This window comes from Hemicordylus capensis, chromosome 6, assembly GCF_027244095.1.
Source record: "Hemicordylus capensis ecotype Gifberg chromosome 6, rHemCap1.1.pri, whole genome shotgun sequence".
In the NCBI taxonomy this organism is placed as follows: Eukaryota; Metazoa; Chordata; class Lepidosauria; order Squamata; family Cordylidae; genus Hemicordylus; species Hemicordylus capensis.
This window is the reverse complement of record NC_069662.1, coordinates 113141469-113157209: the sequence shown is the minus strand read 5'-3', so window position 1 is coordinate 113157209 and position 15741 is coordinate 113141469. Positions and strand designations below refer to the sequence as shown.

The following is a 15741-nucleotide window of genomic DNA, read 5'->3' as shown; positions in this document are numbered from 1 at the left end:
ACGGAATATGTGTGTATGTTTGAGTGTGATACTGGTTGTGCATGTTCAGTGCTGAAGTGTGCATGCAACTGTGCATGAAAATAAATAAATAAATTTGAGCACCAGCCCTGAAGTGGTTAGCTGTGAGCGTTGGCCTGGTAGTGGCTGTGTATGAGATTTGGTGTGTCAGTTTTAATGTGCATAAGGTTATCTGTCTCTCAAACTCTGAGAAAGCATTTTCACTGACCTTGGAATAGGAGCTATTTGCTATTGTGCACCAGAGCTGAGTCCCAGTACTAAAAAACCTAAACCTACTGATCCTGACAAATTAAATCTTGCCTCAATACCTACTGCCATAAAAAGCCTTTATATGCAATTTCAGGTGGTTAGAATTCAGTACAATTACTCACAAATAAAACCCAATTCTGCAGTATCAATGTTATCAATTGTAGAGATCAGCCAAAATGAATTTATTGAATTTTCAGGCCTCAGGGATTTCCATCCATAAAATGGGACTAACTGCAAAGGAGGAACAGTGGTGCCTAACAATTTCCTTACTGACTTTGTACATATAACGTATTTCTGAGGCTGCAAATAAGTGCCCAATGTCTTTATCACAAGGAAGGAACAAATAAACTGTGTGCATGTCTTTGAAACTGGGAGGTATCTGTATAGAGAGATTCCTTGCTGAAGGACTTTCTGGCCTGGATGCAATAGCTGACTTGGGCAAACATTCTGTGCTGCAGGGATCCCCAAGAGTAGAGGAGTTGTAAATTATCTTCTAAGGTGCATGGCTATGTGCTTGCGCACAAAACTCTAGACCATCGGTTCCACCCTACACTATGATGGCTGCTGCTTGTGCCTCCCACCTCCCCTCTGCATTGGCTCTTGCCCAGCCAGAGTGGGGAAATTGGCACTCTCGTGCAAGTGGCAGAACCAATTCTCCCACTCTGGCCAAGGCAAGACTCTTACTAAAAATGGAGACAGGCGCTCATTAGGGATCTGCACGGACTGTGGAGTCGTGGTCCAATGCCAGGGGTGTGTGTGTTGCTTTAAGGGCGGGGGGGTTGTACTTACTCCTCCCGCAGCTTTTCCCCCTCCGGCACTCCAGTTTTAAGCAAAATCTTTGGGGTGGCAGCAGTCCTTCTTGGAGCCCCCGAGCATGCGCCTGCCACCAGTGCACACGCACGTCACAGTGACGTACGTGACGCACATGGCGGTGGGCACATGCACGGAAGTTAATTCCGCATTTCGCAGACAACAAGGGGGCAGGGGCGGCAGGGAGGACAACTGCTGCCCTGAAGAATTTTGCTTAAAACTGGAGTGCCGGAGGGGGAAAAGCAGCGGGAGGGTAAGTACAACACCAACCCCCGCCCTTAAAGCAACACACACACACACACACCGGCAATGGTCCATCAGACCGCCAGACCAGCGAACCGGTTCACAGGCCTCCAACATGGCCTGCAAACCGGTTCATGCACATCTCTAGTGCTCATATGCCTTGATAATTTTTTTAATAGGGGCATTATAATATTGGCAGTTTTATTTTTATTTATTTATGGTAGCAAGCACGAATTGTCTCCTTTGCTATGAGAGATCTGCCTTGGTTTGCATTTGAATGCAAATTTAAAAGGCAATTAAGCACTATGTTCAGTGACTTAATACTTAAAATGTGAAGTGAAAGAAAGTAAAAACTCAATTTTATAAATAAAATCGAATTGTAAAATACATTTTTTGTCTTCCATATTTATGGTGTGTCTGTGCATGTGCATGTGTGTGTGCATGTGCGTTGTACCTATAGTGACACATAACAATACACATGTGCACACACTGCCTTGATGCTGCCACCCAGAATAAAACATTTTTCACTCAGTGAAAAAAATTAGAGGGAAACTTGGTTATAGTATAAAGGTTTTTCTTCTGTGGATTAACTGATTGGCCTTGATCAAGCCAGCTGTGGCTGTACTTGCAGAACTGTGTTCCTCAATTGTGAACTGGGACAAATGTCTTCCAGAGAGGTCTGTCTGTGGTGTAAATGCTTAATTTACTATGATGTATTTGCTAACCTTGTCATCTGAGGCTTGACCTGCCTTGTTTTTGTCATCTGCACTTCTTTCTCTACGTGCACTTTATTTTGTAGTCTGGACAGTGTTATTTCCACCTCCTGATACACCGTTTTGTCTGCAAGCCCCCAGGACAGCTCCCCTCAACTACTAGACCTCACAACTGCCACATGCAGGTTTTTGTGCACAGGAAGCACTGAAGGGTATGTGATAGCATGAGAGTGGAGAAGGCAGAACTATTAAATAATAATAATAATATTAGAAATGTGATCAATTATTAGGCTTAGTGAGTGAAGGATGTGTGAGGGATTTGTTTGTGAATGGTGTAGGCAGTGGTGGCTGGTAGTTCCTGGGATGGGGGGCTAGGAAGGACAGGTGATGGGTGGAACCATAGGTAGTGAGGGGTGGAGCCAATTTTGGGCAGCTGCAAAGGTGGAGCCAGGACGAAGCGGGTGCGTTATGTTGCCAGCACTGCCGTTCTGAGGGCTCGCAGAAGACTCTGCTTATGTTTGCAAGTACAGGCTTGTAGCTCCCACTCTTAACATGCTCATGAGCCCTTGTGGGACAGTGGGCTCCCTGTTTATTGGTATAAGGGACAGGTCACTTAGGCAGTGGGACACTCGCCTCCAGGTTCAACAGCCAAGTGAATTGAAAGGAGATTCACCTTGTGCCTTTCCCTATATTATTATTTATTTATTTAGAACACTTCTATACCGCCCAAAACTTGCATCTCTGGGAGGTTTACAATTAAAATCATTTAAAACATTAAATCAATTAACAATTAAAATCATTTAAAAGATTAAAAACATTTAAAACCTAGTATTAAAATTATTTAAAACTATAAATCTAATTAAAAGCCTAGGTGAACAAATGTAACTTCAGTGCCTTTTAAAAGGTTGCCAGAGATGTGGAGGCTCTTATTTCAACAGGGAGCGCATTGCAAAGTCCAGGGGCTGCAATGGAGATGGCCCATTCCCAAGTAGCCACCAGAGGATTTGGCGGCAGCCGCAGGCGAACCTCCAGATGATCTTAGCAGGTGGTGGGGCTCATGGCAAAGAAGACATTATCTTAAACACCCAGGGCTTAAGAGATTTAGGGCTTTATAGGTAATAACCAACACCTTATATTTTGCCCGGAAACATATCAGCAGCCTATGAACTCCTGAGCTGTCCCGGACAATATGAGGGAATGTCTAAGCAGACCCAAGTTAGCTTTTGAGTTAGCTCCACTTTCAAGTTTCCTCTGTCCAAAAATTGGCCCTTTACTTCACCCTGTGCTGTGGTTGTCAAAAAAGCTAAAACTAATCACCTCAGCAGGAAAGCCAGATAAGGCACTGTGAACACAACTCCCTTCCCCATCACAAAAGAGCTAATGGGCAATAGGAACTCAAGAGGTGCACCCATTAAAATTACTGATTGGTTTACTGGGTCCTTCTAAACTGACAGATACTGTCCTTGCATGTTCATTCAGTCTATTTACATGCAGGTTGTTCTTGACCATTCATGCCATTGTTTTTTTTTACTCAGGCACAGCAAACAAAGACAATGGATCCTTTTGAGATCTACCTAGACTTGGGAAAACCAAGTTCAAATCTCCATTCAGCCATGAAACTCACTGGGTGACTCTGGGACAATCACTTACCTTCCTCATAGGTCTTTTGGGATAAATACAGCCATGTGCACCACTCTGGGCTTCTTGGAGAAGGTGCGGGCTATACATGTACAAGTAATAGCAATAGCAATAGCAATAGCACTTACATTTATATACCGCTCTATAGCTGGAAGCTCTCTAAGCGGTTTACAATGATTTTGCATATTGCCCCCCAACATTCTGGGTACTCATTTTACTGACCTCGGAAGGATGGAAGGCTGAGTCAACCTTGAGCCCCTTGGTCAGGATCGAACTTGTAACCTTCTGGTTACAGGGTGGCAGTTTTACCACTGCGCCACCAGGGGCTCTATAAAAAGTAAATCTATAAAAGCCACAGGCTTTTAAGTAAATCTATAAAAGCCACAGGTAAAGCAGAGACCAGCTACAAAAGTGGATAACAAATGCATTCTGAAGTTACAATGGCAGCTCTCCCGCCGATTTCAAAAATGCATGCATAAATGATAGAAAAATCACAGGTTTTTCAATGATGCTTGCTTGCAGCAGCAGCTATAAACCATCTCCTGTAACTTAAAGGACACCATGGGAAGCAAAGATGCATAGGGATACCCTCTCCCTACTTCATACCTGCTGAACAGCTGGATGGTGCTCTCCTGGGTGCCTACCACTTAGCTTGGGTGTCCATTCTAGCAAGCAACAAATGTTCTTTTATAGAGATCACTTCCTTAATCCTTGCCCAATGAATCATAATCCCCAGTGGACGTATTAATGTTACAGATACTGGCCACAATCCAGAGAAAAACCTGGTTAGCTCTCTGCATAGCAAATGGATTTTAAAAATCATTTTTCTTCCAAAAGAATCAATTCCTTCTCTACAGACACCACACCCACATGGAAAGCCATTTCTGCAATAATCTGAAAAGCAGTTTGGAATCACAAATCCATGCATATGGCCTAAAAGAACTTTCTGAATTCTCATGCCAGTTTCTAATCTAATTGGTCCAGTCTTACAGTTTGCTGTTCCTTCCAATGTTTGATGGCATGTCATTTTGGGAATGGGCCACAATGCTTTGGCCCAGATCAGATCAGCAAGCAAGGGAGAGAAAGCAGAGGTTGCATCTTTCCCCTCCAAACAAATCCAAAGAAGCTAGAAAAAGATCAGACTTACTAACAGCTAGTCATCCTGCCTGCTCTCTAACCAAATGGTGATTGAATTCTTCTGAGCAGCTAAAAGAAAAAGACTTCACCACACTTTGGCCACTCTAATTGACTGCCTAAGAAGTCAATCAGACTAGCCCCTCTCTGATTGGTTTATAGGGTAGTCCTAGAACCGCCCACTTTGTAAAATAAAAAATGAGCATGCTTATTGGCTCCTACACTATTATGTTAAAAGATCTGGGGCTTTTCGTTTGTTCTGTGCTACCGTCACCAACCTCACTATTCTTAAAGCAGCTGCAGGCAAGAGCAGCAGGAAACAGCAGAGGGAGGCAGTAGGCACACAAAATCGAGGCAGAGACAACATGGCTGACTGGGAAATGTAAGGTGAGTGCCATCCACTTTGACCATAGACATACACACAAATTCACAGACAGCTTTGCTTGCTTGTCAATGTACCATACTTCTGAGAGAAAATACCTTACCAAAAATATAAGAATTCTTGGAGTCTCAATTTCTTCACAGATGAATGGTGGCCAAACACCTACATGAAAATTCCAAAAGGTGTCATTAAGTTGCCTCTCTCAGCAAACCTTGGTGACAATTTCTGCAAATTGTGCATTATTTAACTTTCCTCTTAATAGCAAACTGAACAAAACAAAATGTGCATTGTGAATTCTTTTGAAAAATGAAAGGGCCCCTCTATTCACACACCCAAATTAAACAATTTTTTAAATCTCTGGTGAGCACACATTAGGAAAAGACTGGGCAACAGTTATGCAATGTTTTGCAGTTGATCTAAATGCATGATTTCAGTGCTGTCAACCTTTTTACATGTAGGTGGTGACAAAATGATCTTTGGCTCAGAAAACCTTCCAAGACATACACACACACACCTTTTTTTATTTTTTTTGCTTGTCAACAAGTCTGCTCAACAATGCAGCCTAAAGTAACATGTGTCCTTAGAGAGGTAATGTTAATAAAGAGAGAAGTCACTGTAAACACATTAGGTGTATACAACCAAAGTTACAGGGTCTGGGGGGGGGGGATGGAGAGAAGTGAACTAGTATCTCCATCAAGCATCTGTTGCTGTAGTATATGTATAAAATGTATAAAATCAGTGCCAGAACAAGAAGGCAATTTCATAGATCAACTGTTTGTCGAGTCGCCCACTAAACAAAGTCTTGAAATTGCAGCATTCAATGTGACCATCTGTTTATTTTCACTAACAAAACTCTGACCGTATCTTCAAGAGAAAAACTGTCAATATTTTTAAACACTAATATTGCTACTGATCACTCCTTCATGTTTCTTCCCTAATTTAGAAAAAGGGCTGCATAACATGAACCTAACCAACCTCAAAAATAAACGATTTCTCCAAATAAAAGAATGTATACGTTGGCAACAGACACCCGTTTGAGAGTATAGTTGTTGTACAGTAGAAAGTTTCTTGTCCACCATGATGGTAGAAGGCTTGTATAGAGGAGTTGTTTCTCATCAGGATTTATTTACAAGGGATTCCCAACCTTTTTAAAAGCAAGTTTACCCCTTCTGTAGCAAAACCGCAAGTCAGGTGAGAGAAGGGGGGGAGGGAGAGGGAGGGAACACACAAACAGCTTGCAATTTGAAAGCATATGAATGTCTAATTTCTCTGTGACTCTAATCTTTTTCTGTCTCTTTGAGATACCATTACTAATGTGAGACGTTTTCCAGATTTTCTGGGACATTAATGAATTTTTCCAGGATTTTGGATTGTTTTAGTAGTCTGGGTAACATCTAGAACCTATCTGTTAAAACAGCATGTTTTTTTTTCCCTTTTTCTTTTGTGGTTTGGTCTGGGAGTTTCATGTCAGTGAGTGAGTGAGTCTGTGAGACCCAAGCAACTTTATATTACTTACTTACACACACACACACACACACACACACACACACACACACACACACGAAATTAAATGTTTCGGTTATGAGAAAGGCTACTTCAGTCACTGGCTTGCATCCAGACTAAGATACTCATGAGCACTCTCACTGAAATTAATGGGACAAGCTGGCTTGTAAGCAGTACTGATTTTCAGAAGCCTGTCAGTCAGGCTGATGAGAAGAGTATCTGAGCTTCAGGACACAGCCATCCAATTAGGAACAGAGGAGAAGGAGGGTCTTCACCTCCTCCCTCCCCTTCTACAGTGGACACATTCCTGAAGATGTGTTGGCTTCAAGCCAGCAATCCTTAAATGGGGAATAATGTCACTGCAGCATGGGGCACACGGGTTCTGAGTAACCCTGGGAAACCATCAAATACCGCAAGGGGTAACCCCTGTAATCTAACTAGTGACAAATAAGCACTATATCAGAGCTTATTTTCTGCCATTTTCTCCACTCCCCTGGATCATCAATTTGCATGAAATATGCCATTTGTGAGCTCATAATCTCAACCACAGCAAGATTTTGATCTGTGAAGCTCCTTAATGCCTATTAGAAATCACAGAAGTTGCTGTAACAAAGATTCATGGTCTTCTGGCTGACACATGACACTGTTCACATGTCTAGAGTCTTCCTATGAATAAAGCATCCAAAGCATCTGAACCTGTGTTGGAAAGTACATCTGATCCTGTTTTAAGATTTTAAGAACCCTGTGAACTTCATGGCTGATTGTTATTGTAACCCTACCCAAGTCACATGCAAACCCAATACTCTATATTCACAGCATATTACTTTAGAAATCATGGAGACCAAATCACTGTGTTATATGAAAGAAACAAGTCCAGAAAAAAGAATGCCCTGACTTTGAAAACTAATACCCATTGCCTCATTTACTTGGATGAAAGTGTCACTGTTTTCTACAAACCTGTTTTAAGTACTTACATAAGAAGACAATATTTCCACCATGGAAATATTGAAGACAATATTTCCCTGGACCCTATAAAAGAATTATCAACACGTGTGCTATGTTCAAAGTTCTTATTCAGGAGAATAACCTGACTAAAGCAGACCACACACTAATAAAGTGCAACTTAATAAATCATGTGAAATCTTATTTTGTTCAAACCCTTACTAACTCCTAGCACCATCTGTTACCATCAAAACTATATGACAAGATATGATATATAATTAATAGGTAAACAACAATCTAATTAAAATGGACAAATACTCCATGTTCCTGCCATTTGGGAACTCTAATTACAGACTAAATTTTAAGCTTGAATTAAATATTTAAGCTGGAAAATTAACTTTCCTTCTCGAGCCTTGAATACATTAATACAGATATGTGAAGCGACTTCCTGATGGGAACTTAAACATGTAATTTAGTTTCATCAAAGCAGTTACTAATTGTTAAGCAGCAGTACCTTACCATATGTACACAATAGCTATTTAGAGCTGAAAAGGTGGTTTTAAAGCACCCCTCTGCAACCCTTTTCTGACATAAATATAAAATGTATATACAGCACAGCAGTTTACACTCACACTGAAAATAAATTACATGGAAACCTCAGAGTTCTATGCTCTTAGGTATTCATATGCACAAATAGATACACAGAAACCAGCATACTTTTTCCAATCAACCTAGAAGTGGTCAGGCAACATTTTAATGTATTTTTAACATATAATCTCAATCAGATTATTAGAGCACTAATTAAAACATATTTCAACACTGAAACCCCCTCCATGTGAAATTCAGACACACTAGACTGGTTCTCACTCAAATCACTCAAAAGTTATTTTTATTAAATAGTATTTTCAAAGTGACCCTTTGAATGCTGATAGGGGCAAAAATGGGCAAAAAGTAATCAGCCACCAAAGGAGATTCCTGAAGTACTTCCTGAGATTCCTGCTGGGATTCCTGAGATTCCTGGTGGGGAAAGAACTTATTTAAATATAGATGTCTGAATCTCTCTATCACTTGCCAAGCAGCAACATCCATGGTGGATCACTAATAGACCTAACTGCAGTTTTTGAACAATCTTTGTTAGCAAATTTCCAATGTACGCATTAGCACAGTTTTCTTACAATGAACTGGGGCACTGGTAAATTAAGCAACTCCCATACACCACAACCAATCCACCCAGAAACTCTCGCAGGGACTGAAATATATGACAACACTAATTTAATCCATACCCCCAAAATGCGGGCTAAAAGCAGCAACATCTCTATAAGAAAACTTACGCGTTCTAGTATAGAAGACATACAGCATTCCACAATGCCTCTCTAGGCCAGTGTTTCTGTTGATTTTTATTGGTCAAGAATTGGAATGTAGATACATGCCTTAACAATTATTGATGTAGTTAGGTGGAACTCCAGGTATTTTAGGCCGACAACTTGTTGCTCCAGGATTAACCACCCACTATATTATTACTCATGGTCTCTATTCTTCTTCCAGCCACATCTGATTAGCTACAGGTTACTCATTTTCATTTTTTTTATGCCAGCCTTCCTCCAGGGAACTCAAGGCAGTGTATATTGTTATCCCCTTCTGATTTATCCTCACCTCCTGTGAGATATGTTAAACTGAGATACAGTGAATTGTTTATAATCACACATTGAGTAGGGGTGTGCACGGAACTGGCTGGCCCAGTTTGGTATGAGTCCGAACCGGACCTGAACCAGACTGGGCACGTTCGGTCCAGCACCCCCTTGAACTCCACTCCCACCCTGTTCAGTCCAGGGGGGGACTTAAACTTTTTTTAAAATTGTTTTTTTAAAAAAATTAAACTTGCCTCCTCTAAAGGGGTTTTCCGAGGTGGGGGGGCAGGGCGGTCCACGGAGATTCACCTCCCCCCAATGGCCTCCTTTCCTTCCAAAATTGGCCCATTCAACAATTCTTCAGCCCGTTCAGGCCTTCCCCACAGCACAGCGGTCATTTTGGAGGCTGTCGTGCCTGTGCAATAGGCCACTGTGTGGCCTAGGTCATGCTGAACAGGCCGGTGTGGGAAGGAAGGGAGGCTGGTAGGGGGAGTGGGAACCTCTGCGTACCCCCACCCCACTGCTTCGGAGAACCCCCCCCCCCGAGGGGGTAAGTTAAAACAATAGTTTAAAAAAAAAACATGCTCGCAAACCTCCCTGGACGGGCTTGTGGGGGGGGGGGGTTAGTCCAGGGTCGGACCGAATGGAGTGGTTCGGTTCAACCCTAAACTGTCAAATCGGATGTGTTTGCACATCCCTAACATTGAGCTTCATGGTTGAGAAAGGATTTGAACCTCGGTCTCCCTAGTCCAAGTCCAGTGCTCTAATCATAATTCTGTTCTGGCTCTCAATGCTCTCACTGCCAGCGAGAACTCAAACTCTCAGTTTAATATAAACCAAGTAAGTTGTCACTTGAGACATGTTGAACATGGGAAATGGAGAACTGGCATAGTTCTTTATCAGAAGAGGTGTAGGGAAGATCTACTAGGCTATTGCCATTCAACCACAAAGATACATTGGGGATAACAGATATCAGGAATTTGGCTATGCAAGACTATTGAGTAGTTAATCAATAAATTGGTAATCAAACATTCCAACACATGGCAGCAACAGTAATCCCCACTGAAGACTTGTTTGGGGATGATCTGGGCCCATAGGGACTATGGTTCCTACAAGGCCCAGTGGGGTTTACAGGCATACCAGCCAGTGCCCATTAAGGACATGGCGGCCCAGATTTCTAGCTTTGTTTTGAAAAGCTAGAACATTGGTTGTGTAGCACCATGGCATGATCTTGCTCCACTACATGATCTGTGGTAAGATCACACAGCAAGGGAGGTGACCAAAGATGTGTGGAAGAACAAAAGAGAGTAAGATCATCATGGTTGTGACGTTTACAAGAACAGTTACAAAAGCATCAAATTAAAGGTATAGCTTTCTCCTGGAGGCGGCACATTTCGTACAGCACAAACCCTCCATTTTGCCTGGAATGTTCCTGTGGCTGATCCTTCCCTGAGCTTAAGGACAAAGGTGGTATAAGGACAAAGGTGGTATAAAATATTTAAAAATAAGTCAGTGCTAAATATTGCAATGTCCACTCACAACACAGAACACTCTTTCACCTCAATAGCAGAAATCTTTCCAGCTTATATTTTTATTATGACTCATCATTGCTGTATACGGATAATGCCAAAACCCATATCCAATCAGGTCGTTCACACACCCCTGTAAGTGGGCAGGAGAGGGCTGAAAGGAAGGGAAAGGCTGCAGGATTGCACCTACCTCCCCCCGACTTGTTCCCTTGGCCATGCAGCTTGCGTACCCACACAAGCAGTGCTGCTGGGACCCATGAGGATATCTGGAGGTCAGGGAAATGCAGCCCAGCCACCAGAAATCCCACAGTGCACCACACAAGGAGCGAGGACATAGGGGGATTTCCCTGCTGCCAGGCACTCTAGTTGCCTGGCTCTGTGGTACAACAACTGGGTAATGGGGTAGGAGGACACATTCGCGCCATTCTATCTCAGTAAAAGGCCATGTACAAAACTCTGGCTACCCAGTGTGGCCGTTCTGGGATCAGGAACGATACTGGCATTCTACACGATCAACCCTATCTAGGTAGGGCTGTGCAAGCCCAGGTAAGGCTGCTCATGTGAATGTCCTCTGTATATATTAATGGGGTTTTTGTGTTTTGACTTCTGTGTGGTGACACTACTTGGCGTTTAATCAAACAACCTACAAATTTTGGGCTGTGGTTCAATTTGGAATTATTACTATGTACATTTCACAGGAGCATTTTACTAGATTTCAATATCACAGTATCCTTGTGTAGTAATTACGATTACTTCCATGTTGTACATGAAGTCAACAATCATGACTGGGCAAAGATTTCAGGGTGGATAGAGATGGCTTTTGAACTCTTCACTTGGCTCAGAAATATTTACTTATTCTCATGATGATCTTATTTATTTAAAATACTTATATCTTCTATTTACTGGTGTTCTGTATATGTTTTCACTGGATATTACCACTAACAAGCTGCACCAGAAATCTGCAGCCAAAGCTTGTTAATTCAAATCAATATGTGAATTTATTTAGCATATTTATATGCTGTCCAAAACTCATGTCTCTGGACAATTTGCAATACAATTTCAAACCTACTGTAGGGTGAGTTCAGACATCAAGTGGAACCATGGTTTATTTTGTCTAACTGTGGCTAGCTTGTGTGTCTGAAAACAAAGCAGTCAACAAACAAAAGTTTATTTCAAGGATTCAAAACACAGTTTGAAAACCATGGTCTCATGTGATGTCTGAATCCCAAATAATGGCTTAACCTTGGTTTGTTTCAGTAGCTCAACCTCTGCAATGCTCTCACACAGAGAAGAAAATATAGATCAAGGAAGGAAAGAGACAGGGTGGGATCAAAACTAACCATGATATGGCAAAACAAACCAAGATTTTGTGAGCTCCTGTGGCACTTTGTTTGTTAAATGAACTTTGTTTAAAGTTAACCATGGTTCTGTGTGATGTCTGAACCCAAAGACTCTACTTCCACCCACAATTCCCATCACTCGAAACCCTCACTGTTCTATTAGAGTTGCTAGGTTACAATAATGTAGAGACAGTAGGAGTGATCTGACAATTTTAATCATGCTCTGGAATTGGAGGAAGGGCTCCTTGGTTCCCACTCTTCGCAATAGTCCACAGCCTTTCCCATCTCTAGGTCATATTGTTTTGCCACAGTGCTACTTTTTTTTTTCTTGGCTCCTTCTTTCTTCAGATCCATATGTCAACGACCCATTGCTTTCTCAACATTCCTGCTTTTTAAGCCACTGCCTATTTTGATCCATTTCTTTCCATTACCCTTTCTCTTTTACCAACTTCTCTAGCACTTCCCTTTCTCACATTCAATAGCACACAACTCCACCTCTGATGTACTGTTAAGTTTGTTTTTTTTTTTAAAAAAAACTATCTCTTTGATTCACCAGCTTACCCTTTGTGCCTCATTGTCCCTACCTCTTGAGTCATCTTTCTTGTAATGGGGCCCTATCATGTGAGATTTTAATCCCAACCAAACTGACAACTTACCTTTTCCTCACAGAATGGTTTATGTTTATGTTCTCTAAGCACTAGCTACATCAATTAACAGCAGAGTCTTCACTGCCACAAGAACAATACTATATAGATATTTAGTAACTGCAAACTGGGGTCAGAGCAGGGAGCATACTGCAGAAAGATTCAGCAGCCAGCACTGCTTTTTGTGTAATGACTGGCATGATAGGCCTCATCTGTATGGCAGTTCTGTGTTCACTTTCAAACTGCTGGCTGAGATAAAATCTCTATTCCAATTATGGAAGCTAGATTCTAGGAGCTTAACCGCAATACTAAGCACACTTGCTTGGGAATAAGTTCATAGCAACCAACGGAAATCAATGGAACTTATTTCCAAGTACGTGAACACAAGGCTGCACATAGAAAATGGCTATGTGTCATTTTCTTTCTATTCACGTCTAAATTCTACAAGCAAAGAGTGTTTTATTTTAGTATACATTTCCCTTTTTCCAAGGAAGACTTGGAAAAAGAACAGCAGGGCCCCCTTGTCCTTGGAACTTCTATTTTCACTTTAGTTGGCGAGTAGATTGTGGAATCCTATACTGTTAGAACAGCAAAAGTAGGACTAGGACGACACAGAAACGAGTCACATGTCCTGGCAACCAGTTTTGCTATGCTTTCAGAGAAGACAGGCATATGAGAGGGACCACTTTTCGGGCATGAGCAACTACCAGTTGCCAGAAGCAGACCCCCAAAAAGTGCTAGAAAATGCCCAACTGTGTTTGACTTGCATAATTAAAACAAAATATGCACAATATGCTAATTAGACTGTCTGGTTTGAGCACCTGGAATACGGCATCCCTATGTGAGCTTCTTCTGTGCTGTGGTGCCCTGAATAACCACCCTGGTTAGCAGTTACTCAGCTGCTAGAATCTGATTATTATTCACAACCTGGTATAATATAGAAAATATCCTTGCTGCTCTCTTACTTTGACAATTTACAATTTCTGGTTGTACCGATAAGGTTGACTAAACAGGAAGACTGTAAAACTGTGATGTCATGAAGACAGAAGTGAGTTAGACAGATGCTCTGTCTAGGGCAAATTCAAGATCCGGTTTTCTTCTGTTTTATCCCATGGGGCCTTACTATATGATACCATAGCTAAACTTAAGTAAATGAAATAACTGCATCTGCTTCCCTGGTGTATCCTTGTTTCCACTTCCCCTCCTATTCTCTGTTGTTTCCCTTGTGCCAGTTTTAGATGATGTCCCAACTAGGATAAGGACCCAAGTAATGAATAATGGAAAATTATCTTACTTATTTAACATACATAACTTTCAAGTGTGTGCTATGGCTTGGTCACTCACACTCTAAAACCCATACTTCCCCCTCACAGTCGGGAACATTTAAGGGTTTAGAGAACTCAGAACTCGTGTGGAAAGTCAGCACCGCAAACCTTCAATTAAATTTAACTACCTTCAATGGCGCAGCGGGGAAACGACTTGACTAGCAAGCCAGAGGTTGCTGGTTCGAATCCCTGCTGGTATGTTTCCCAGACTATGGCAAATACCTAAATCGGGCAGCAGTGATATACGATGATGCTGAATTGCATCATCTCATTGAAAAAGAAGGCAATGATAAACCCCTCCTGTATGAAAATCACAGGGCTCTGTGGGCACCAGGAGTCGAAATCAACTTGATGGCACACTTTACCTTTACATCTGATTAATTCCAAATGGACTTAGTCGTGACTATCTTAGTCAGTATTTGCTTCCTAAGTTACCTTTTTTATTTCAAGTCCTGCCAATTAGTTTGCTCTCATCCACTTTATGGGGCTGACAAAAATATTTACATCTTATATAAATGCTAATTAAAAAATCAAGACTTCAAAATAGCATCCTTTATACAAAATCAGGAGGGCTGGGAATCCCAAATATATCTATGTACGATGAAGCTTTTCATCTTTTCATGGCTGATGACCGATTTAGAAATTAAATCATGGGTCAAGATGGAAGGTCTTGAATGCTATCTTCTAAGAATGAAAAGTTTGCCTTTATTGCCAGAATTAATTAAAAGAATTAAACCAGTGGACAACCCTTTTTTGAGTGACACATTTAAAGTATGGGCAAAATGGTCTAAGACTCTAGTCCCTCCATTCTGAGGGACTCTAGTCCCTCTTATTCTGATTTTTAGTCATCCTAATTTTGGTGATTTTTAAAATATCTTCTCAAGTGCTAGAAGCTTTGGATCTGGTAGAAATTAGCTTGAAGGATTTTTACCATCTTGGTAAACCTGTTGATTTAATAGTTACAAGAGAAAAACTGAATATTCCACATTGCTCTTGGCTACATCTATTTCAATGCAGTAGCATTTTAATTCCAAAATTTAGACGAGCTCTAACACTTGCCCGTGTAAATGCTCTCCCAACAGCTGTGCTCCATGGGAGATTCCAGGGTATACCATACACATCAAGATTATGCCCTTGTGGATCTGGTAACGTTGAAACAACTGCTCATGTTTTACTGCATTGTGAATATTACAGAGACATAAGACGCCAACAAATTGCCCCACTTTTGATAAATTTTCCGGGTCGTGGAGAGGATTTCTATTTAAACTATTTGCTCACTAATCCTAATCCGGATGTTATTCATATTGTGGCCAAATATTGTTATATAATATGCCAAATGCGTATAAATGTAGTCTGATTTTATATTATCATCTTATTATTGTTATTATCATTATTATTTTAATATTGTTGTATTGCTGGTCTACGACCGAAATAAAGTTTTACAAGGTTATTTCAATGTAAATCTTTTATCTCTAATTCAGAAATAATATCCCAAGCTAATAGAAAATTGGCAAAGTTTTAAATGATGGTATTTAAAGATCCAGGCTGTTTTACAGGTCTGGTTTCTAAATTGTAACAATTGGTTATAAGTCAAATATTTAATCCTTTTAATTAGTCTTAAAATATGCTGGGAAAATGATTTT

General features: G+C 41.1%; 1 protein-coding gene across 8 annotated transcripts in view; it reads right to left on the bottom strand.

Annotated features, from left to right (window-relative positions):
• TBC1D5 (TBC1 domain family member 5) overlaps positions 1 to 15741 on the bottom strand; it is a 433806-nt gene that overhangs the window by 310346 nt on the left and 107719 nt on the right. The window contains exon 3 of one of the 8 annotated variants that reach the window (XM_053261515.1): positions 5291 to 5349. The exons of the other annotated variants lie outside the window; for them this stretch is intronic. The gene's annotated coding sequence lies outside the window, so the exon portion shown is untranslated. The remainder of the gene's footprint in view (positions 1 to 5290; positions 5350 to 15741) is intronic. 8 annotated transcript variants of the gene reach the window in all.